Genomic DNA, 23,382 nt, shown 5'->3' on the forward strand with positions numbered 1-23,382 from the left:
GGTCATAGGACTTGTGGGCCTAAAACCCTACCCAGCGCCGACTGGGCGTGGCGTCATACCCCTGGGACCACGTCGGTCAGTAACAGACGAGGGGCTTAATCCCCCCTCGATAACGGGAACCGAGGCCGACGTCGGGTTCCGTAACAATATATATATATATATATATATATATATATATATATATATATATATATACATATAATTATTATTTTTATTATCATCAGTAGTTGCAGTAGTAAGGCACTTCATTATACTTTTTTGCAGATGTGTTTTGTAGTATTTTTAGTATCCAGCTAGGGTTTTAGTTTGAACAAATGTTCTCACAATGTTGATTTGATTGTCTGTGGAGTGTACAGCGCTATCTGATGCCATGACTGTGCAATTTGTGTGACATACATCAAATTAACAATTGTATAAACAAATTATGAGTTTTATGTGCCGGAGGCATAAACCTTTGTACTGTACTGGAAGATCGAATACAATAAAATCTGCATGTACTCGTACATGTCGATACATTTTTATTTTGATGCTTCAACATCAGGTGTTCTGATGACATCGAGCTTTCACTCATTGAAGGGAAATCCTAAAATGCACTCTCCTCTCCATTATTTCAAGTAATCAATCTATCCTTTCACCTATTTTGCCTTTTTATCCTCTACTTCCCTCTTCCTCCATATAATAACTGCTCTTACACTCTTTACCTTCGTCACCAAAGGTGGTTGGAGGTTATGTTTTCAGCCCTGTCTGTTTGTCTGTCTGTCTGTCTGTGAATAGGTTATTTCAAAAAGTTATGGACCGATTCGGATTAAACTTGGTGGACAGGTTGTGTGTGCGCCAAGAACAAGCCGATTAGATTTTGGTTCAGGTCCAGATCCAGATTCGACCAATCAGTGGGATAAGTTGTGCACGTTGGACTGTGCATGTTTTCCACTACATCTATCTTTCACTCATGGAGCATAATTTATCCTTGAGGAAATTTTGTACAGACATTGAGATGAACATCTGATCTCCCACGAGATGCTTGGAATTCTTGGAGCTTCACAGGGCTGCCACGATGATTCCACACCAACAAGGATCCTAGTAAGTCTAGGTAATCAATCTTAAGCCAAACTCGTGTTGGGATATTGTCCAGATTACCAGCCCAAAGGCCTATTCCTATGAAGGGCACCACTTTTACCAGTTTTGGTTGAATCTAATAGCACCAGGAATTGAAGCCATGTTAAAACTGTTTAAATGGAAGCATGCTACTGCTGAACCATTGCTTGACACATTCACGTACCATCATTTGGAATTGATTTAACTCATGTGATATAAATCCTCACTTTTCACATGGGATATAAAACCATACCTTATGGGTATTTAGACAAATGCCAAATGCTTATCGATAGCAATTTGGACATGCTTTCATTTTTTTTTATCACAGTGTCTCAAAGTTTGAGTCAAAGAGGTTCACCACAATGAGTTTGCCCTCTGCTGACATATCACGGTGTTAAACTACTGACTTCATATTCTGTACATAAACTAAATAAGTCAACAATCAAGCAAGTATTCAATTCAGCATGTGTGCTTCCACGTGGCACTCCAGGCATGTGTCATATGACATGTGGCCTGCTTGACTGGTCAGACTCATTCCCCAGAAACCATCGATGAAGGTATATGCTGCTCAAGAAACATCTGCCATTAATTGTACAAACATGCACTTTCTCAAGGAATTTTTATTTCTCAATTTCTCAAATCTCAATTTCCCACTTTCTCAATTGAAGTAGTGACATGGGCATTGAGGAAGTTAGAAGTGGAGGAATGGTTGATCAGAGTAGTGATGGCAATGTACAAAAGAGTGCGCACAGCTGTAAGGACGAAGGACGGGAACAGTGGTGAGTTTGAGGTGAAGGTGGGAGTGCATCAGGGGTTGGTACTAAGTCCACTACTATTTGTAGCTGTGATGGAGGTGCTGGCTCAGAATGTAAAGGAGGGTTTACCGTGGGAGTTGTTGTATGCAGATGATCTGGTGTTGATTGCGGAAAGTATGGATGGACTGAAGGAAAAGATGAACAAGTGGAAGGAATGTATGGAGACAAAAGGTCTGAAGGTGAATATCGGAAAGACGAAGGTGATGGCAAGTAGTAAAGCATATGGTGAGGTGGAAAGAACTGGGAAGTGGCCGTGTGCTGTGTGCAGGAAGGGTGTCGGAGTGAATTCCATTCAATGTACAATGTGCGCTGAGTGGGTTCATCAAAAATGTAGTGGTTTGAGAGGGTCATTAACCAGTGTGGCAGCTACGTTCAAATGTAAGGTGTGCACAGAGGGAGCTGCAGATGGAGGAAATGTTGAGTTGGATCTTGGAGACAGCGTGAAGCTGGAAGGTGTGAAAACATTTTGTTACCTAGCAGACATGCTGAATGGAGAAGGTGGATCAGACTCGGCAACGGTTGCTGGAGTGAGATGTGCATGGAAGAAGTTTCGGGAACTGAGTGGCGTGCTGACGAGGAGGGGAGTCTCGTTGAAGCTGAAGGGAAAGGTGTTTGCTGCATGTGTGAGAAGTGTTATGATTTATGGGAGCGAGACATGGGTAGTGAACGTAGAGCAGCAACGAAGGTTGGAAAGGGTGGAAATGCGAATGGTTGGGTGGATGTGTGGAGTATCGTTGAGAGAGAGGAAGACAAATGATGAATTGTGAAAGATGATGGGAATAGAGCCTGTGTTGGATGCTGTGAAGAGAAACAGGTTGAGATGGTTTGGTCATGTGTTGAGGAAGGATGAAAGTGACTGGTTGAGAAAAGTGATGGAAATGAATGTAGAAGGAAGTAGAGGACTTTAGCCAAGAAAGACTTGGCTAAAGATGGTGGAAGAAGAAATGCGGGCAAGGGGGTTAACAAGGGGAGATGCAGAAAATAGGGCAAAATGGAGAAGATTGTCATGGGGACCACAAGGTTAACCCCCACTCTAGCAGGAACAAATGGCCTTAAAATGCCTGTTGTTGTTTTTTGCTATGCACTTTCTCAAGGAGACAGAAAATTAATAATTGGGGATCAGCCAACCTTAGATTGAAGGAAAGGGTAGCTTGTTATAAAAAATAGTGTCATAGGACAAAAATAAAATCATCTGGTACTGCTTTTTTTTTTATCCAGAACAACACGATAGCCTTCCCTTATAATAAAAAAAAAAGTGTACATATATATATATAATTTCAAAACACACCTGGTCAATGTGTGCCTCACTGACTGGATCTTCAATTGAAGTCCCCAGCATCATCCCGTTTCGGCCCTTCAACCTCGATACAGTCACCTAAGGTGGGCCAGCATTTCTTGCAATATACTGTATGTAAATATATATTTATACATATATTAGGCGAGTGCTGTGTGTCTGTCCCACCCAGGAACACGCAAAGCACTCCTCGGAGGGAAATAATTATTAAGTAAAAGCTGGTTCAAGTTCGTCCAAACTCAAGGTAAAATTATAATTTTTTCAATCAGCCAAAAAATAATTGAAACCGGACAGCATATAAGCAACAGACCTTTTTTCTGCCTTTTGATATGGTGGTATTTTTACCACGGCTTCTGCTATTACCACATAATCTACTGGAAATGCTCACTCGAGAACTTACCTGAAAGCCTCAAATGCCCTAATGTAGACACATTTCCATGATATGCATACCACAGACACAATAACCAAGTGCACTTATCTGAAATAAACCATCACTTATTTATATGAGATGTTGGTTCATGGAAGAGGGTAAAAAGCAACAAACCGAAGGTGTTGTAGTGGGCACATGGGCACAACTAACAAGGAAATGAGTAGCCAAGAAGAAAGGGAGAGATGAGATCACGTGAGCATTTATACTTTGTTTTCTCCAAGCATACTTACAATTTGTGAAAAGAATGCACAAATAGCATTATGTGATTGTACTATATCTTTGCAAACATCATGATAGACCAAGGATTACATCTACATCACAAGCCTTGGTATGGATATTCTCATAAGGACTCCAGTGCCATAATTACAGCACGCACAGTCACTAACATCTGCTCCCAGTTCTCAATAGGTTCATGGTGGGATTCTCTGACATTCATGACATAGTGACTGCCCTATTGCTTTCAAATTCTGATGTTATTCTTCAGCTCAAAACTATCATTCCAACACATCACACAAGGCCTGCCATCAGACGTGACATCACACAAGGCCTGCCATCAGACGTGAACAATACCTGCATGTTATGCTTGATTCAGTGTCGATAAAAACGAATTTGAACACTGTATAGCATCGTGCCACACAACCATTTCATGGTGAGCACTGAGCACAGCTTATTCACAGCTGCTCTGCTGTGGTATTCCATGGCATGCAAGGCTACTTCGTGAACTGTTTCCGTACTTGGCTGCCACCCTATAACTGTCAAAACTCTTTTGTCATATCATATCAGATTGATGTTCTCAAAGAGTCATGTCTGCTCGTCTTTGTTCTAATAAGGTGTTAGTAAATTGTCTGCCAGATGGACGGTTCAGGGTTTGCATTGCCTATATTCTTGCGCTTCATGACAATGTTCCCCACAGTTGATTGCCTAGGAAGGTTGAAATCGTCTTAATGGAGGTCCCTCTGTCTGATGGCTGATTGCCCTTCCTCATTGCCATTGATTACCCTTGTGAATTTGAGCAATAAGAACATTTCCTTACTACCCATGTATGCATACCTTTGTGGATGATATTCACAGTTGTACAAATCACTCCTTTCCAGTTGTGAGAATTTTAAATACATAAGTAAGGAAAATTCTCACAACTAGAATGGGGTGACCCTTGAATTTTTGAAGGATATTGCAGATTAAATTATGAAAGAGAGATAAATATATTAGTAATAGTGAAACCAAAGCTGTGAAGTAGCAAGCAGTCACAGTAGTTATTTACCAAAGCTCAAACGTTGGCCGAGACTTTAAAAATGGTACATACTGCTCGTTTGCTTGACGCTCAGCATTAACAAAGGAGAGCATGAACAAACAACCATAGATAGGTTGGCAATCGACCAATTATAGTGGGGGCAAATGTGACATTTGCTCCCAGCCCCAGATCTGATGGCTCAAAACAATTCAGTGAATAAAACGTTTTTATGCAGTTTCTCTTTTAACAAACGAAAATAGCTGTCTGGGCATGGTCCAAACTTGGTAATCTGTTCTGTTCTTACTAAAATAGCATGGTATGATGGAGCGAGCAAGGAATACCGTGGAGTGAGTCGGGCGAGTGAGTGGCGTGTGAGAGGTGAGATGATCCATGTGAGTGAATTATGGAAAGAAGACCGTAATATGTTGTTCCATGTGAGTGAACAGTGCAAAAAAGGCCGCGAGATGATTTTAGTGAGTGAACAGTGGAAAGAACGCCGTGAGATGTCCGTGTGAGTGAAAGGTGTAAATAAGGCCGTGAGTTGTTCCATGCGAGTGAAAGGTGTAAAGAAGGCTGTGAGTTGTTCCGTGTGAGTGAAAGGTGTAAAGAAGGCCAAGAGATGTTCTGAGTGAGTTAACGTCATAAGGATGGCCGTGAGTTGGTCCAAGTGAGTAAAGGGTGTAAGGAGGGCCACAAGTTTTTCTGAGTGAGTGAACGGCGTAAGGAGGGCCGTGGCATTTGAAAATTGTAATTTCTATGATTGTAAACTGTGAAATAAAAATCTCATTGAAAATTTACGTTAATAAACCGTAAACGCATCTGTAAAATAAATAAATAAACCTAAATTGATATCTAGCAGCAGGTCGGTAATGCCTGCTATATATGTATATACCATATATATATATATATCTATATATATCTATCTATATATATCTATATATATATATCCATCTATCTATCCATCTATCTATCTATATATATATATATACACACACACACACACACACACACACACACACACACACACACACACACACACACACACACACACACACACACACACACACACACACACACACACACACACACACACACACACACGATGTCTCATCTTGTCTTATGATATAAATGAATGGGGGAATGTTGCATTACAAACACGTAATTCCTTCCCAGCAATTTCTGCTAAAACCATAATTGACACTCCATGGCAATTACCTTCAAAGTGACACGTGTTTAAATGAAATTAAAGTTAATGTAATACCATCAATTTAGTCCAACATAATGAAATGTCATTAACTCTGAAATAATGAAGTTTTAGAACACTTTTACTGTGACGTCAAATTACTGAGAACACCCAAACACACGTGTTGTTAAATTTGTTAAACAGGAAACTATCCACAGTACACACATATACAAGCGTAAAAACATTCACCGAAACAAAATGAAACAGGTCAGCACATCAAAATTATTAACATCAATAACTGCACATCAAATTTTTTTATTAAAATATCACCATTAAATTACTCGTATATAATACCCGATTATACATGTCCTTGGAATTCCAACTACATACATGCTTGTAGTTTCGTTAAAAAGTTTAACTTGACAGGTAAATAAACTGCATCGAGTCTGCGCTGGTGCTCTCGGGAGGGACATGAGACGCGTTGATTGTATTTTTAACAAAGTTGCCACAAACCCAAAAGTTTACAAAACAAGGTCAATCATTTTCCATCTACCCTGAAATAGTACAAAATGCTTCCTCTTTGTCAAGCACATGGTCAAAAAGTTTTGCTTTTACCCTGACCACATGTTTTAATGGACGTTTGCAGTGTTGTACACTCACCTTTGAGCCGTCTTGTCTGGGTTTGATTCCTGACCCGACTATAAATGGTCATCTTCGTGTTTTGCAGTTGAATCATTGAGTGAGCCCGTCCGTATGATGGGGCGTTAAGCCGGGTGTCCATTCCGCAAAGTTTGGTGCTGTTGGAAATGATGCATCACATGCTGCCTTTCGTAAAGGGTAGGTTATCGTGTGCCGGTGCCCTGGCCTGATTGTTGCCCAAACCTAAAGTAGACGTTACGTCGACGGCACAGCCATGTTCCAAAAATTTGATGCAACCAATAGCCAGGTGCTGCACACGAATGATTGAATGAATGAGTTTCAATATTTAACTAACGACAGTTCCCCCTGCTGTCTCGTGCAGGCATGGAAGGAAACTCAAACAAAATCAACTACTCAAAAGCTTTTCGTCATTGGTTAGATATTTTTAAAAGTTTAGCAAACAGCAGTCGAGGACGATTGAAGAGCGTTACAAAACACCATAACATCTATATTACAGAACAGTCGTACTTTGACCCATCAAATTCCAAGTATATAAAGAAATAACATTTTCCAGTTGAATTTCCAGAAGGATTTTATAAGAAGTAAAACGTTTCCCATTTCATAATGGTCTTTGGTTTCTTTTCGGTAAAGTTTCACTTGTAATGGAAAGTAGTTTTTCATTCATTATATTTAACTGATCTGTCTGGTAATCAAACAAAATTGCACATCATTCCAAACGGGAAGCTTAATGTTTTTGAGGATGTCATAAAGGACACAACCAGGCACAAATAACTAATGTAACATTTTAAATAAGGTGGTGTAACAGACACTGCGTCAACGGCGGTAAACTTCCGGAATTAATTTTTTTTATATACGACCCGTTACATCATAATTTTATTTCAATTTAATTATATATGTGAACACTGTAAAACACAAATCAACTTTTTGACACTTTTAAAACCCTTCCGTTTAGCAGTACTTGGACAAAATATTATGACATTTTACGTCATCACGACCAATCAAATTCGCTGCTCACAGACCCTGACCATGTCCTTATTTCTTAAGACGTGGTAAGGTGTTCTATGAACTATCTAGTTTACCTCCGCCACCGAAGGTAGTTGCAGGCTATATTTTCACCCAGGTCAGTTTGTCTGTTTCTTTGTGAACAAGATATCTCAAAAGGTTGTTGACCGATTCAGACGAAACTTGGTGTACAGGTTGGGTGGGGGTGTGGCAAGGAAGAAATGGTTTAATTTGGGGGATGATTCAAATCTGGATCAGAGAATTTTGAAGTGATTCTTCACCATTGAGTGATGGGGCAAAACTGATATATAGCATGATACTTCAAAAGTTATGGACGGATTTGGACGAAACGCGGTGGACCGGTTGGGTGTGTGACAAGGACAAATCGATCCGATATTGGTGAAGATTGGAATCCGAATCCGGATACAATAATTTTTTAAGTGATTCTTTACCATTGAGTGAAAGGGCCAAAAACTATATGTAACATGATATTTCAAAAGGTTGTGGATGGTTTAGGCCAAAACTTGGTGGATGAGTTGGTTAAGTGACAAGAACAAGCCCATTAGATTTTGGTCCAGGTCCAAATCCAGATCCGGCCTATCAGTGGGATACAAAACGTAAACTGTTCAGCCTGGCAGAGGTCTACGCTCTACCGAGTGCCGTTCTAGTTAGTTGTTGTTTTACACAAGTCATGTTTAGAGGACTCACACTTTAGTGAATCCCAAGTCTATAGACCAGCCAAGATGGTTATATAGACCAAGTAGGCAGCGGCCTAGCAGAGTTGAACAGCAACTGTCGTAACGGTATAAGACATGTACTACCTGAACGAGAAACAGTGTAAACAAAACCTCAAAAATGCAACGAAGACAAAACTACAAAACAAAATGCTAACAAAAAATTTCAAAAACTGTGAGAATGACAAAGTAACAAGAAAATAATAATTAAATTAACACATCAGAAATAGATAGGAAAAGATCCTTGAAATGGAGGGCAGATGAAATGAGATGAAGCACAAAAAAGAGCAAGGACACCACACGAGTAGCTTCAAGAAAATGGCAAAACTGAGTCAAAAAGATGGGATCTGCAATGTCTAAACCGGAAGTATTGGTGACATGCTGTCAGAGTATGTGCAGAGCAATTCACCAACATATCCGCAAATAAACTTCACTATCCCCATCCCTGAAAAGTCTTGGAAGCATGTTCCAGAAAGATCGATCAATATGACGATATAAAACTCACACATGACCTGACCCTTCCCATCGAGAGTGAGCAATAGAAAACAAGGCAGGACAACCAGATATGGTCCTCGGAAATAAAGGAAAACCAGACGGCAATGCCAATCGAAGTATCGGGACCGATGACGTCAGTGTAAATGTATCAGAAAGAGCTAAAGTGGACAATTACTTGCAATATGCAAATATGACAAGAAGAGAACATGGAAACTGAAGACAATACACGTCATACCAATGGAGCGACTGTAGCGAGTAAAAACAACCTCAATGAATATTTGAAAGGGATACTGGGAAATATCCCAACAAGCAATGTATAACTTATGTCTAGGTTGAGAGTGAGCGCTTGGAGTCAATTGGGGTAAATATTCCTCGATAAGGAACACTTGTAAATGTTCCTCTGCTTAATCTTGAAAACATTACAACTTGTTCCATGAAATGAAAACATTTAAAAACTAGAACGACACTGATAGAGCGCATACCTCCGCCAAGTGGAACAGTTTACGTTTTGTATCCCACTGATAGGCCTGAGCCGGATCCGGATCTTCACCAAAATCGAATCAATTTGTCCTTATCACACCTCCAAAATGTCCACCAAGTTTCGTCCGAATCCGGCAAAAACCTTTTGAGATATGCAGCTCACAGACAGACAAACAGACAGACAGACAGACAGACAAACAGGGTGAAAACGTAACCTCCATCCCACCTTCGGTGGCGGAAGTCTATATTAACATGGATATGCTTTTGGTATTAAGAGGGCATCGTTATTTACCTGCCTTCTGTCACTCACCTAAGGAAACTACTTAAAACAAATCTAGTAACTCACAAGGCATGACTTGATTCTCGGCAAAAGAAAATGAAAGCAATAAACTGTTCTTTTGGTTAGGATTTTGTGTCATTGAACATGGCGTCCATCAGAGGAGTCTTTGAGCCTGATGTCCCATATATACTCAGTTAATATATGGGAAATGCGAAACAAAGGGCCTCCTCCTGTGTTTAAGTTCCTATCATGAAGAAAGGAGGATTCACCTGGAGCTGGAGCAGTTGATAAGGGACATATAATAAATAGCAAGACCAAACAAAGAGACCATCATTAATGGCTTTGTTTCACAACAAACAATGGCCAAGTCTTTTGATTCCACAACAACAAAAGCCGTATAAGAAAGCATAACATGAGGCTTGATCAATGATTTAAACCAACGAACCAAATAATCCACCCTTGTTTTGATTTGATTGTTAATGTACCGAACTATTTACAGAGCGTTGGAGCTGCCAAAGCAGTTTCGTGGCAATGGTTATACTGGGTGGTTTGCCATTGCCTTCACAACATTGATTCTCTGTGTCATGTCAAATCAAACAAACAAACATCATCTACCATTTAGCATTTTTTAGATCATTGGTATGTATGACTCGGATGGGACCACCCCCTCCGATTTTGATTCAACCCTTGTATATTCCCTAATATCGAGGATGAAGGCCTAACTAGCACAACAGAAAATAGCCATTTGAAATCGAACTTTAGAGAGCAGCTTCATGTTTTCCGTTACCCTAGTGTGTGCACAGTGAGTCATGAACTGGTTGTAGATGGTGTTTCCGACAAATATCTGCAGGCACTGTGGGTGCTTCTGCCAGGGAAAATCAAGGAACGTGAACAGGAAGTTTGCAAGGGAGTTGGAAGAGAAAGGAATAATAGTAACAAAGAATAACAAGGAACTTTGACGCACGTCTTATGTATGCTGGCACCCTAACCGCTAAGCCAACACCAGGTGGAGGCCATTTGGAGACTTCGACTTTGAGCAATGGAAGAGGTGGACCACAGAGCATATTGACATGTTGAAAGAACAAGATTGGATTTGAGGATGCTACACCATGGAGAGTCTGGTGCCATGGAAAAAGTAATGTCCATCAAGGTGGCGAACAGATGTTGTGGGGGAAAATCACCCCACAATAAAAGGGGACCTATACAATGGGGCAAGTGCAAAGTTTGTAAAGTATGGCTGGATGCCATGAGTTCATGTGGGAAACAGATGGATTGAAACATTGGGCCATCTACTTATTATGTATGCACATGGGTGTGAGGCAAGTGTGTGTTGGGTCGCAATAAAATGAGAAAATTAAAATAGATAAAGCAGATTAAGGGGGAGGAAAGGATAGAAAAAGGAGGGTATGGCGAGTATTGGCAGGATATTGGAGAAAAGGGAAAGGGATCGAGAGGATAATGTAGTAGCTTGGAGTGAGGACAGGAAGACATAAGGAAGAGACATATGAAAGGAAAATATGGCATGGGAGGGTGTAAGGGTGGGGTCAAAATTTCCGCCATTATTGCAAATGTAATAAATATGGCACAAAAAGCAAAGTTGGAGAAGAGGATCGTCAAATTAGATACTCAACAATTTTATCAATTCCTATAGGGGGATTAAAGACAACAGAGCATTTACTTACAAAATTATGGAGAAGAGAAGTTAGCTGAGATCATATTTCGAGGAGGATATCCCATGGAATATCAGGTGGCATGGAAAATGGCATAACCAAAGCATCTTATACTTGCTGCTGGTTTGTTAGGAGCATCACTCGGTGAACGAAAGGACTAGGAAAATAACATTGTGTGCAAATGCTGCAAATAAGATTATGTTAAATCCTACAGTTATTACCAGTCTTATTAAAATGCTGCCTTTAAAGGATATAGATGGCAGTCATCCCAACGGTTCTCTAAACGAGACTCATGAGAGCCCAAGAAACACCAAAATACTTACTGTACAATGTACATACAGTACTGTGCACAAGTTTGCTTTATTTTCACTTTTTGGTCCTGTTCTCCATTAAACATTTGAGGAAAGTTAGAAGTGTGCAATATCGGGAGATAGTAGTCTGTGAAAGTCAATTTAATATCACAGTTACCTTTAAGGATATAAAATAAACTAGAACGGCCCTCGGGAGATCAGATCACAATCCTCAACCAGGCTGAACAATTTATGCTTTGGATCCCAATAATAGGCCAGATCTGGATTCAGACCTGAACCAAAATCGAATCAGCTTGTTCTTGTCACCCAAACAACTCATCCACCTAGTTTGTGTGTGTGTGTGTGTGTGTGTGTGTGTGTGTGTGTGTGTGTGTGTGTGTGTGTGTGTGTGTGTGTGTGTGTGTGTGTGTGTGTGTGTGTGTGTGTGTGTGTGTGTGTGTTGTGCTACTCCTTCAGTTCTGGTCCAATTACATCCAGATTTGCTACATGGGATCAACATGACCCCATTTAGTTTATTAGGGTGTTTTTATCTTTGCCGATGGTCTTGGGGTATGGCTGTAGGGGGCGAAGCAAATTCTCTATGTAAATGTGTATGGAGTAGCACCGCTCCAGGTAGGAGAGGGTATTACAAGTCCCGACCATTCATAGTAAAGCGTTCCTGTCCTCATGTTTTCCAGTGCAGTGACCTGTTTTGAATTGTAAGCAGTAGGCAAGTTTTTGCTTCATGCACTTTAGCCGGGTTTTTTTCCGGCAGCAATTGAGGAAGCTGCCAGTTGCCTATACACTGCCCGAATAAAGGTATGCGTCAGGAGAACATGTTGCATGCTTGGAACAATATTGACCTGGTAGGGTGAGTACTCTGCTAGTTTGTGTATAATAAATGAAAGTTTTTGTATATAATTAGCCTGAGTTCTCAAGCCTGAATCATGTGAGTATATTGTGTAGCGCTATTCCTGGTGCTAGTGGCTATTTCAAATCATAATGTAGTAAAAATTTGTCTATTTTCTGCCTGAAAACCATAGACATTGGAAATTATCGTGATCATTCGAGGTGTTTGTTTGAGTCCTATGCACTCCTGCACCAAAACCAAATTTGCTTTAAACTGCAGCATGTGCTCAGAGGTGAAGGGGTAGAAAAGGTAGTTTAAACAAGCGATACAAGTGGGAGTGGATGGAGGGATTCAGGGAAACGTTAAACTAACGCTGGCAGACGTCCAGGTGAGGGACGGCACACACATAGATGAATCACGCTCCCTGTGAAACACCGGGATGACAGTTTATAGCTGGGTCGGGATTGTAGCTGGGATTCAAATCCCAACCCAGCTATAAACAAACGGTCATTCCTGTCGGTGTTCCACAGGTAGCGTGATTCATCGATGTGTGTGCCTCACACATGGACCTTAAACTGGCATCCCATCTGCCCACATTACTTGGTGGACGTTTAAGATCCCGCAATGTCTTTCATGAAGAGTTTGTGAGCAATCGCTGGCACCATGAACAAATTCCAAATTATTGCCCTAACTTCCTGAGCCAGAGTAGCGACCCAATTAGGATTGTCGCCCTAGCCATAGAAACTGCTTCCGCGGAACAAATGCTCTTGATAAGGTGTGGTTGATGATGTGATGATACAAAGAAGTATTGTTTCTCGGACAGCCTTATTAACGAGCGGCATGAGCAAGAAACTTTCAGATGAGAATAAATGAGCAGGTGTAGGGAGAAGTGAAAGAAGTTGAATTTATGATAACTTGCATGTACCCTTGCATGTGACCTTTCGTTCAGCTCCAGAAGGCTTGGAAAGAACATTCTCTTGGCATGCTTTTGAGGTGCATACAAGGGAGTAGAGCAAACACAGAAGAGGAATTTGCATTCCAGAAGGATCGCGTGCTCCAAGAACGGTCCATTTCACATCACATTGGTTTAAAACGTCCAGTGTAAGTCATTCACCATTCATTCAACACCCCCAACATAACAAGTACTAAATGCACCGGGAGAAACAAATTAGATACGCAAGAAGAAGTTAGAACGGGGGTGGATAGAGGTGGGGATCGAGCAAGTGGTTAAGAGCACGAGGATTGAGAGAAGGAATGTGGCGGAGAAGAGGAAAGAGATCGAGATGAGATAGGACGAGGAGTAAGTTAAGTAAAAGGATGTATTTAGCAAACATGATGGGGAGGGATTGGGATCAAAACAATCAGCCAGTCTTGCGTATATAATATGTAGATGGCACCAATGTAGACTGCCACGCCCTTGGAAATTTTTCACCACGTAAACACAAAGTAGTAGATTGTTAGGTAGGTTATAAAGGTCTTCACACTCGCCTGATAAGAAACACTCTTTGAAGCAGTTCAGTGTTCTTATTTACATAGTGTGTAGTTTTCAACACATTTTTTTCGAGAATAAAACCATTGTACTTCATGATATATTTTGAAGAACAGTTCACCATTTCAACAAAATGGCGATTTCTTTTTTTCAAATAAGTACACTAACATGTCATGTCAACCACCATCCCTACCCGCAATCTTTTTTCTACCTCTATTTCAGCCAATTCAACAGAATTCAGTTTGGGATTTCAAAGAGCAGTTTGCCAACTTGTTGCTCTCCACCTTGACCGCACTGCCATGATCCTCGACCTTTGTACTCTACGAGTACTCAGACGGTAAACCCGAAGGCTCTTTCAATCTGTAACTAATTCATTTAAGATCTGGGTGAAGGTAAAGTAAAACCTATGACAAAATATCTCACCGTTTACTCATAAAGCAGGGCTTTGGTAGGAGGTAAGCGTGAGGGGAGGGGAAGGGAAGGCAGGGCAGGGCCAGAGAATATGAGAGTTTGGCAAACTTAACAACAGGTGCAAAATAACAAAAGAATGTCTGAATTACATTTTCTACATTCAGATTATAAGAAGAAGAAGAAGAAGAAAGAGACCACTCCTTTTGCATCTTCAGATGCATAGGGCTGCTGAAGCAGTTTCCTGGGCTATTAGGCAAAATCCTGGATGGGTTGGTTGCCACTCATTGTATACAGCGATTTTTAGTTATGAAGATCAGCAATCATTGATGTATACAGCGATTCGTAGGTATGAAGATCAGCAATCATTGATGTATACAGCGATTCGTAGGTATGAAGCTATATCATACAGAAACTGTTACAACCTGTTTCAAGGCAAGGGGTTTTTGATTCGGCCAAACGGATTACGCCCTCTGCGAGATAAACGTGGGCTGACCAGGTGTCATATCTGTATTCAATAAGGCCGTTTATTATCTTCAAAAGGGGTGTTTAAATTCTCCCAAATACCCAGTTTTCATTCCTGCATTCCCTTGGAGTTCCCCGAGTATGCATGCAAAGTTTCGGAACACTAGGTTTCATGGTTTAGGAGTTATGTAGGGGACACACTGACTGACATTTATTATGACAAGTCAGGAGACGACGATGGTTCACGAGCGAGCAGTATTCAATGACAAAGGACGGACTATAACCGAAACAGGCCTGGACTGGGGGGTCGGGGCCCACGTGGCAGGTGTCGGCCCCCAACATGTGGTGTACATGCCTATTTACAAAGGGTCCCAATGCGCTGCGTGCGCAGGCCTATAAGAGCCATCTGTACGTAATTGTGTGTGGTGCTGGCCTGGAAATGTCAAAACGAAGGTTAATGACCTTGCAATGAGATAGGAAATAATGTATAATCAGTTATGATGTTAGTTAGCTACACAATACCGAAAATTCGGTTTGATTCCGACAGCTTTAAAAATTTGACCTTTGTGACCCTCAAAGGTCAAAGGTCGAAGATTCTGAAATTTGTTGGAAAACTTGTATTTCATGATGTATGTGATAATATAAGATCATGTACGACATTTCACCCTATCAGGAAGCGAACAATGTAATAAAACCATCAAAAATCGACTTTTCTAAATTTCGTGACCTTGTGACCTTGACCTTTGGGCGAAAATGAAAAATCGAGCTCCGTGGGGCTAGACACATGACATTGGCCTAACCAAATACCGAAACCCCTGTCAGATTCCACGAACTCCCTCGGAGAAGATGTTGCTTGCTCGCTTACCCCCTAAAAAGACAACTTTTTCGGGCGTGGCTCCGCCCACAATGGGCGAAATACGCCCACTCTCGGCAGGACACAAATAGATCATGATATCAACCTCCCACCCAAGTTTCATCAAGATCGGATGATATCATCGGGTAGTTATGCTGCGGACAGACAGACACACACACACACACACACAGACAGACGCACACACATGACAAATATAGTGGTCACTCTGTTTGATAACTCGTGAACCAATATATGACGTGACATATGGCCTGGTAGGATGGCCTAGAGGTACACACACTCCCCTCTGTGCAGTCTAGCCTGGGTTCGAATTTTAGCCAAGCTACAAAATGTCAACCTGGTGTCTCGCAGGCAGAACGAGGAATCAATGTGTGCGTCGTACCGTGGATGGACAATACGCCAGGCGTCTCATCTTTCAGCATAATTTGGTGGATGTTAAAGAGTCGGCGAGTTATCACCGGCACCCTCAACAAATCACAAATTCCTGAGTCTTCAGTCGAACATTTGAGCCAAAGACTTGTGAAAAAAACATTCCCCAACCAACACTCGAAGAAGGTGGGAATAATTTGGGCTATTAAAGTAGCAGTAATTGTAGAATAATGTGACATGAATAAATTTTGTCAATGTTACTCCAATAAAACATTTATTTATTCCTAATTTAGAAATCAACATCAAAGTTTTCATGGCAAAACAAGCAATACAGACGGATAAGAAACAAAAGTTCTTCCATTATTTAAGGTAGAAAGTGCACGCATGACCAAGCGGTTAAATTTACCTGTTTAAAATATATGCAGGAAACAAAAATGTGATTTGTTTTCACTTTATGCTATATATTCAAAGTAATGTAAAATAATTACCATACCATTGAGTTTAGCAACAAGCCATTGTATCTGAATGGATGCATTTGTCAATTTCAATCTGCTCCAGGTGATGTGGACATTGCGATTACACTGTGCAGATTTGGTGTACAGTAGTTGTACAGTGCAACATATAGATTGTACGGTTGAACAATCACAACACTTTGCTTTGCTCTCTGGGTCCGCTACGATCTTTATCTTGATGTTTTACACTTCATGTCTTGACGGCTCAGGCAAAAAACAGCTAGGCCCAAGCACTTTCTCGACTGGTCTATCAGATCACCTCCACCTCACTTACAATATCTTCGGCTCGGAATGCAACGTTCGCTCATGGTGTTCCATGTGCTTTATGCACACTAAGATAATCGACAAATGAACAAAAACCACAAGCATTTTTCCATGTTGGAGAATTGCTGATAATTTAGTACAATACAGATAGCTCAACATTGCAACACTTTGAGGTTTTCCTATAGACAAGAACTGCATACCTGTGCCAACTTATTTGAATGAACAAGAGGCATTTAAAGTGTTTTTGGAACAAGTTACTCACAATTCAAATTCAAAGAAAAGTCAAGGTTTTGTTGTTTTTTTTTCAAATCCTTTGAAATCCTTTTTTTAAATCCTTGTGAAGTTAGTAGGCCCGGTCAGCCACTTCGTGAAAGACCAAAAACTTCCCCAGGCCAAACCCACAATAACGTGTTAAAGAAAGAAGAAGAAGAAAATTAAAGCTTGAATTAATGCCTTATCTCTACCATAAGGTTATGAGCTACTTCAAGGTAGAACTAGTTCTATATTAAATGAAAATCTGGTGTTCCCACGAGCAGAAAGCCAAATCAGGATGATCCATCAAGTTTGGAGGAGCGACTTTGTTGGGTGTGGCATCAGCTATAGTGTATGAACCTGGTGTGTGATCAGACACTTTAAATCTCGATGGTAGAAATAAGGTATTTTCTCAAAATTCTTCTCAGACTTGGAGCATATTTTGATGATGGTACCCAATCACACAAAATGCAGGTGTGCACTTTCGTGGGAGGTTTACACATGTTTGTGATTGTATAGATGACTAGCTGAATGCACCCGGCATTGCACGGGTTCTTTTTGAATGAATTTAATCTTCTGTATTAAAAAAGGAATAAAACGCGGCCTTGCGTAAAATGCCTGTTGTTGCGAAGCAACGGAGTTTGACTATCCGGCCACGGCCATATTTCGTTCATTTACTACTATAATTCAGCTTTGACTCGTGGCCGTAGAAGATTGACTACAATAATTCAGCTCAGCTTTTAATTGTGAAATGGGCCCAGCGCGGCCGTGGCCGGCCTCGCCACCTAGCCTATAACCTTCCCGGGGTCCGTCCCGACATTTTTTGTTTCAGATGTTTCCTCCTATCTTTCACCGTTCAGGGGATTAGCGCGTGCAGACAAACAAACAAACAAGAAGACGTCATGCGGAGCACGATACTTGCAAAATCAGCCCCCCACCCCCAAGAAAAAAAAATTCCATTGATACAGCAAATTGTCCATTTCATCAAGATTAAAATTGACAATCTTGATCAAAGCTCAGGCCAATAGGAAGAAAAGTGACGATTTTTCAAATGAAAATTGATTTTGGAAGTTTGACCTTGAGTTGACCTTTGACCTCAAAAATAGTATGCTTCCCAATTTAGTGACTCAATATGCAAATGCTGTTCAATTTCCAAGTCAATCAGATGAAAATTGATGGTTTTTCAGATGAAAATGTATGATTTTGGAAGTTTGACCTTGAGTTGATCTTTGACCTTTTGACCTCAAAAAGAGTATGCTTCCCAATTTAGTGACTCAACATGCAAATGCTTTTCAATTTCCAAGTCAATCGGATGAAAATTGATGGTTTTTCAGATGAAAAGTGATGATTTTGGAAATTTGACCTTGAGTTGACCTTTGACCGTTTGACCTCAAAAATAGTATGTTTCCCAATTTATTGACTCGATATGCAAATGCTGTTCAATTTTCGGTTGAAAATTAACAGATTTTTAGATGAAAAATGATGATTTTAAAAATTTGACCTTGAGTTGACCTTTGACCTTTTGACCTCAAAAAGTTCATTTCCCAATTTAGTGACAATATACAAATGCTATTCAATTTTCAAGCCAATCGGATTTAAAATGGCGATTTTAGAAATTTGACCTCCAGATGACCTTTGACCTCAAAATCAATAGGCTTCTCAATTGGGACGACCTATACAACTTGGTGAAGTTTCGTGGCGATCGGTTTAGAATTGTGACCTGTAGGCCGGTGACAAACAGACAGACAAACAAACAGACAGAGAACCACAAACACATGTATCTATCTATAATTCCAGTAATCTCTGTGTGTCTGTGTGTTTGTTTGTCTGTGACCGCTGTTTCTCGACAACCACGGGTCCGATATACTTGAAACTTGCCAGGTATATTGCTGGGGACCCGAGGATGTGCCTTTTCAAGGTTTCATATTAATCGGACAAGTAGTTACCGAGCTATGTCCAAAAAACGATTCAACCAATCAGAGAGCAGCGAGCTATCACGTGTGCCGAACGTGGCGAACAGACTCTGCCTCGGACGGCACATTTGAGAGCGTATTCATTTATTTCACGTTGGCAAACTATGTTGGCGCTATGTTGGCGTTAAACTATGTTTTAAAACTAATTAAAACTAATTTGCGATTCATCGTAACTGCGATATGCGACCTTCCGGACAGTCAAATGAGGACGTCACTTCCGGACTTACGGATAGTCATAGTGACGACGTGAACGTGGCGAGCAGACGCTGTAAGGTACGATCGATTGTAGTACACGTTTATAATAACTCTGCCGATACAGGCCCGATTAACTGCAGCGCCATCCGAGCTGCGGCGTCGGGACGATACATTCATTGTACGGTCACATCACGCACTTACGGGCACGCCCATGGGCCCATGGGCACGCCCATGCATGCATGGGCGAAGACATTTTTTTATTTTTTTTTGGCAAGGAACGGGCACCCACGGGCACGGGCACGTCCTAGTACTTGAAAAATCTTCGATTTTGCAAGTAACAAACATAAACGTTATATATATATATTATATATATATATATATATATATATATATATATATATATATATATATATATATATACATATATATATATATATACATATATATATATATATACATATATATATATATATATATATACATATATATATATATACATATATATATATATATATATATACACAAAGAATTAAGTTAAGCACCCCCCCCCGTTTTTTTACAACCTCGCACATTACAAGTTTGTTGTCGTCAAAACAGTGTAATATACCCATGATATAGCTATATTTTCTGGAGAAGTGATATTATGGTCACATAAAAACATAACAATCATGCCGTTTTCAATATTTTATTCTGAATAATTTAAGGTGAAATTTTTTGGGAATTTTAGGCATATTTTCACCTCAATTTAAGTATGGAGCTATAGGTCCATCACGGACAGTGTGGATGACGTTTATGTTTTCTAACGTACAGTCATTGTTCTGAGAAGACCTCTAGCGATCTTTGCGTCAATAACGTGTGTAGGACCCACGTGATCGGATCACTGACTCAACCAATCACTTTTTTTCACTTTGATCACTCAATTTCATCAATGGATAATTGCTAATGTCATACCAATCATTATTTGATCTCACATACCTTAGAATATATGCCAATGTATACATATACACAAAGAATATATATTAGGGGGTGCTTACCTTAATTCGTTGTGTAGGGGTGCTTAACTTAATTCTTTGTGTATATATATATATATATATATATATATATATATATATCTATCTATCTATAATTCCAGCAATCTCTGTGTGTCTGTCTGTGTGTCTGTGTGTCTGTGTGTCTGTGTGTCTGTGTGTCTGTGTGTCTGTGTGTCTGTGTGTCTGTGACCGCTGTTTCTCGACAACCACGGGTCCGATATACTTGAAACTTGCCAGGTATATTGCTGGGGACCCGAGGATGTGCCTTTTCAAGGTTTCATATTAATCGGACAATTACTTACCGAGATATGTCCAAAAAACGCTTCAACCAATCAGAGAGCAGCGAGCTATCACGTGTGCCGAACGTGGCGATCAGACTCTGCCTCGGACGGCACATTTGACAGCGTATTCATTTATTTCACGTTGGAAAACTATGTTGCCGTTAAACTATGTTTTAAAACGAATTCAAACTGCGATTAAATTAAAACGATTCATCCTAACTGCGATTTGCGAACTTCCGGACAGTGACGACTGTCCGGCAGCACGCTTTCCGGCATCCAATCACAGAACGCTTTGTTGCGTAGGCGTGGCCGATGTGAGACGAGCGGAGCTGAGCGCGTTACGAGCTGACCGCCATTACGGTACGTAATTCGATTTCTTATGCGCATTATTTCTCCCAATTCATTCATCTCCCAATTTCTCCCAATTCAATTCGTATCACTAATAAAAACGAATTTGCGATTCATTCGCTTTCCTGCGCGTTTGTGCACGCGATGGCGATTGCTTTACCAAACTCCGGAAGCCGTTCGCTTTGGACCAAACCATTGCATGAGGGGGGGGTTCTGTGGTCGTTGCGAATGGACCAAACCATTCATGTAAATAGAGGGGGGGGATTGTCACTGTACTCGCAAGCCGTTCGCCGTTCGCTTTGGCGTTGCGAATGAACCAAACCATTTCATGTAAATAGAGGGGGGGGGGGGGATATAATTTTAGATAGATATATAGTACGGGCATATATATAGTACGGGCATGCCCTAGTATCTATAATTCCAGCAATCTCTGTGTGTCTGTGTGTCTGTGTGTCTGTGTGTCTGTGTGTCTGTGTGTCTGTGACCGCTGTTTCTCGACAACCACGGGTCCGATATACTTGAAACTTGCCAGGTATATTGCTGGGGACCCGAGGATGTGCCTTTTCAAGGTTTGAAATTAATCGGACAAGTACTTACCGAGCTATGGCGATTTAGCCGTTCGCCGTTCGCTTTGGCGTTGCGAATGGACCAAACCATTCATGTAAATAGAGGGGGGGGGGTTCTGTGGTCGTTCGCTTTGGCTTTGCGAATGGACCAAACCATTCATGTAAATAGAGGGGGGGGTTCTGTGGTCGTTCGCTTTGGCTTTGCGAATGGACCAAACCATTCATGTAAATAGAGGGGGGGGTTCTGTGGTCGTTGCGAATGGACCAAACCATTCACATCGAATCATCGAATCACATCGAATGGACCAAACCGTTCGCTTTGGACCAAACCATTGCATGTAAATAGAGGGGGGGGGTTCTGTGGTCGTTGCGAATGGACCAAACCATTCATGTAAATAGAGGGGGGGGGGGTTCTGTGGTCGTTACTGCCACGTGGTTTCAAAGTTTTTTTTTGTTGTTGTTGTTTGCACGCATGTTTTTTTGCACCCACGTACGGGCACGCCCTAGGATGTTTACACACACACACCCCTACACAAATTTTTTTTTTTTTTTTTTTTGGCAAGGAACGGGCACCCACGTACGGGCACGTCCTAGCTTATATATAGTACGGGCATGCCCTAGTATATATAATTCTAGTAATCTCTGTGTGTATGTGTGTGTGTATGTGTGTGTGTATGTGTGTGTGTTTGTCTGTGACCGCTGTTTCTCGACAACTACCGGTCCGATATACTTGAAACTTGCCAGGTATATTGCTGGGGACCCGAGGATGTGCCTTTTCAAGGTTTCATATTAATCGGACAAGTAGTTACCGAGCTATGGCGATTTAGCCGTTCGCCGTTCGCTTTGGCTTTGCGAATGGACCAAACCATTTCATGTAAATAGAGGGGGGGGGGTTCTGTGGTCGTTCGCTTTGGCTTTGCGAATGAACCAAACCATTTCATGTAAATAGAGGGGGGGGCTCTGTGGTCGTTACTGCCACGCGGTTTGGAATGTTTTTCCTTTTCATTTTTTTTTTTTTTGGCAAGGAACGGGCACCCACGTACGGGCACGTCCTAGTATATATAAATATATATATATATATAAATATATATATATATATATATAAATATATATATATATATAAATATATATATATATATAAATATATATATATATATAAATATATATATATATAAATATATATGAATATATATATATGTATATATAAATATATATATATATATATATATATATATATATATATATGTATATATATATATATATATATATATATATATATATTGTTGCGAATATGGGATTTGGCCTCCATATCCGCTTGTAAATATTCCCCTATTTCCCCAATACTCCCCAACTATCCCCAATCCCCCATTCCCTAGTCCCATTGTCTGTAAACAACACTCTGTAGAACCGACCTTCCCCTTTTTCCCCCATTAAATGTCGTGCCCAGGTCCACCGCATCTCACGTAGACAACTTTCGGACATCTTGCTAGTTATTCTTAGTCTATGTCAGTTAAGGACTCGTTTCCATTAATTCTGACTCTTCGTTGCACCAGAATGTGATTATATGGCACCAGTAGTGAGTTTAGGACCTTCCCATACCTCCTCCCATCTTCTTCCCCAAACTACAACAACAACTCCAACAACTACAACAACGGCGCGCGCGGGGAGTGTGCGTCCTCACTCCGGCTCGGTTAGCCACCATTACCCATGTGCACCGACGGGGTTACCACGAAGGGGCTGCCTGTCGGCCCCTCGTCAAGGGCGGAGCCGGTAACCCCCGCACCCAATGAGAAGCAACGGGCCGATTCCATCTGGGGCGGAGCTAACGAGCCGAGGGCGTGTCACTCCC

At 40.9% G+C, this 23,382-nt stretch overlaps 1 protein-coding gene across 1 annotated transcript in view; it reads right to left on the reverse strand.

Annotated features, from left to right (window-relative positions):
• The window catches only part of EPPK1 (epiplakin 1), a 263,841-nt gene that overhangs the window by 207,062 nt on the left and 33,397 nt on the right, over positions 1-23,382 (reverse strand). The window lies entirely within an intron of this gene.

The sequence above is a fragment of the Myxine glutinosa genome, chromosome 8 (assembly GCF_964187855.1).
Source record: "Myxine glutinosa chromosome 8, kmMyxGlut1.1, whole genome shotgun sequence".
In the NCBI taxonomy this organism is placed as follows: Eukaryota; Metazoa; Chordata; class Myxini; order Myxiniformes; family Myxinidae; genus Myxine; species Myxine glutinosa.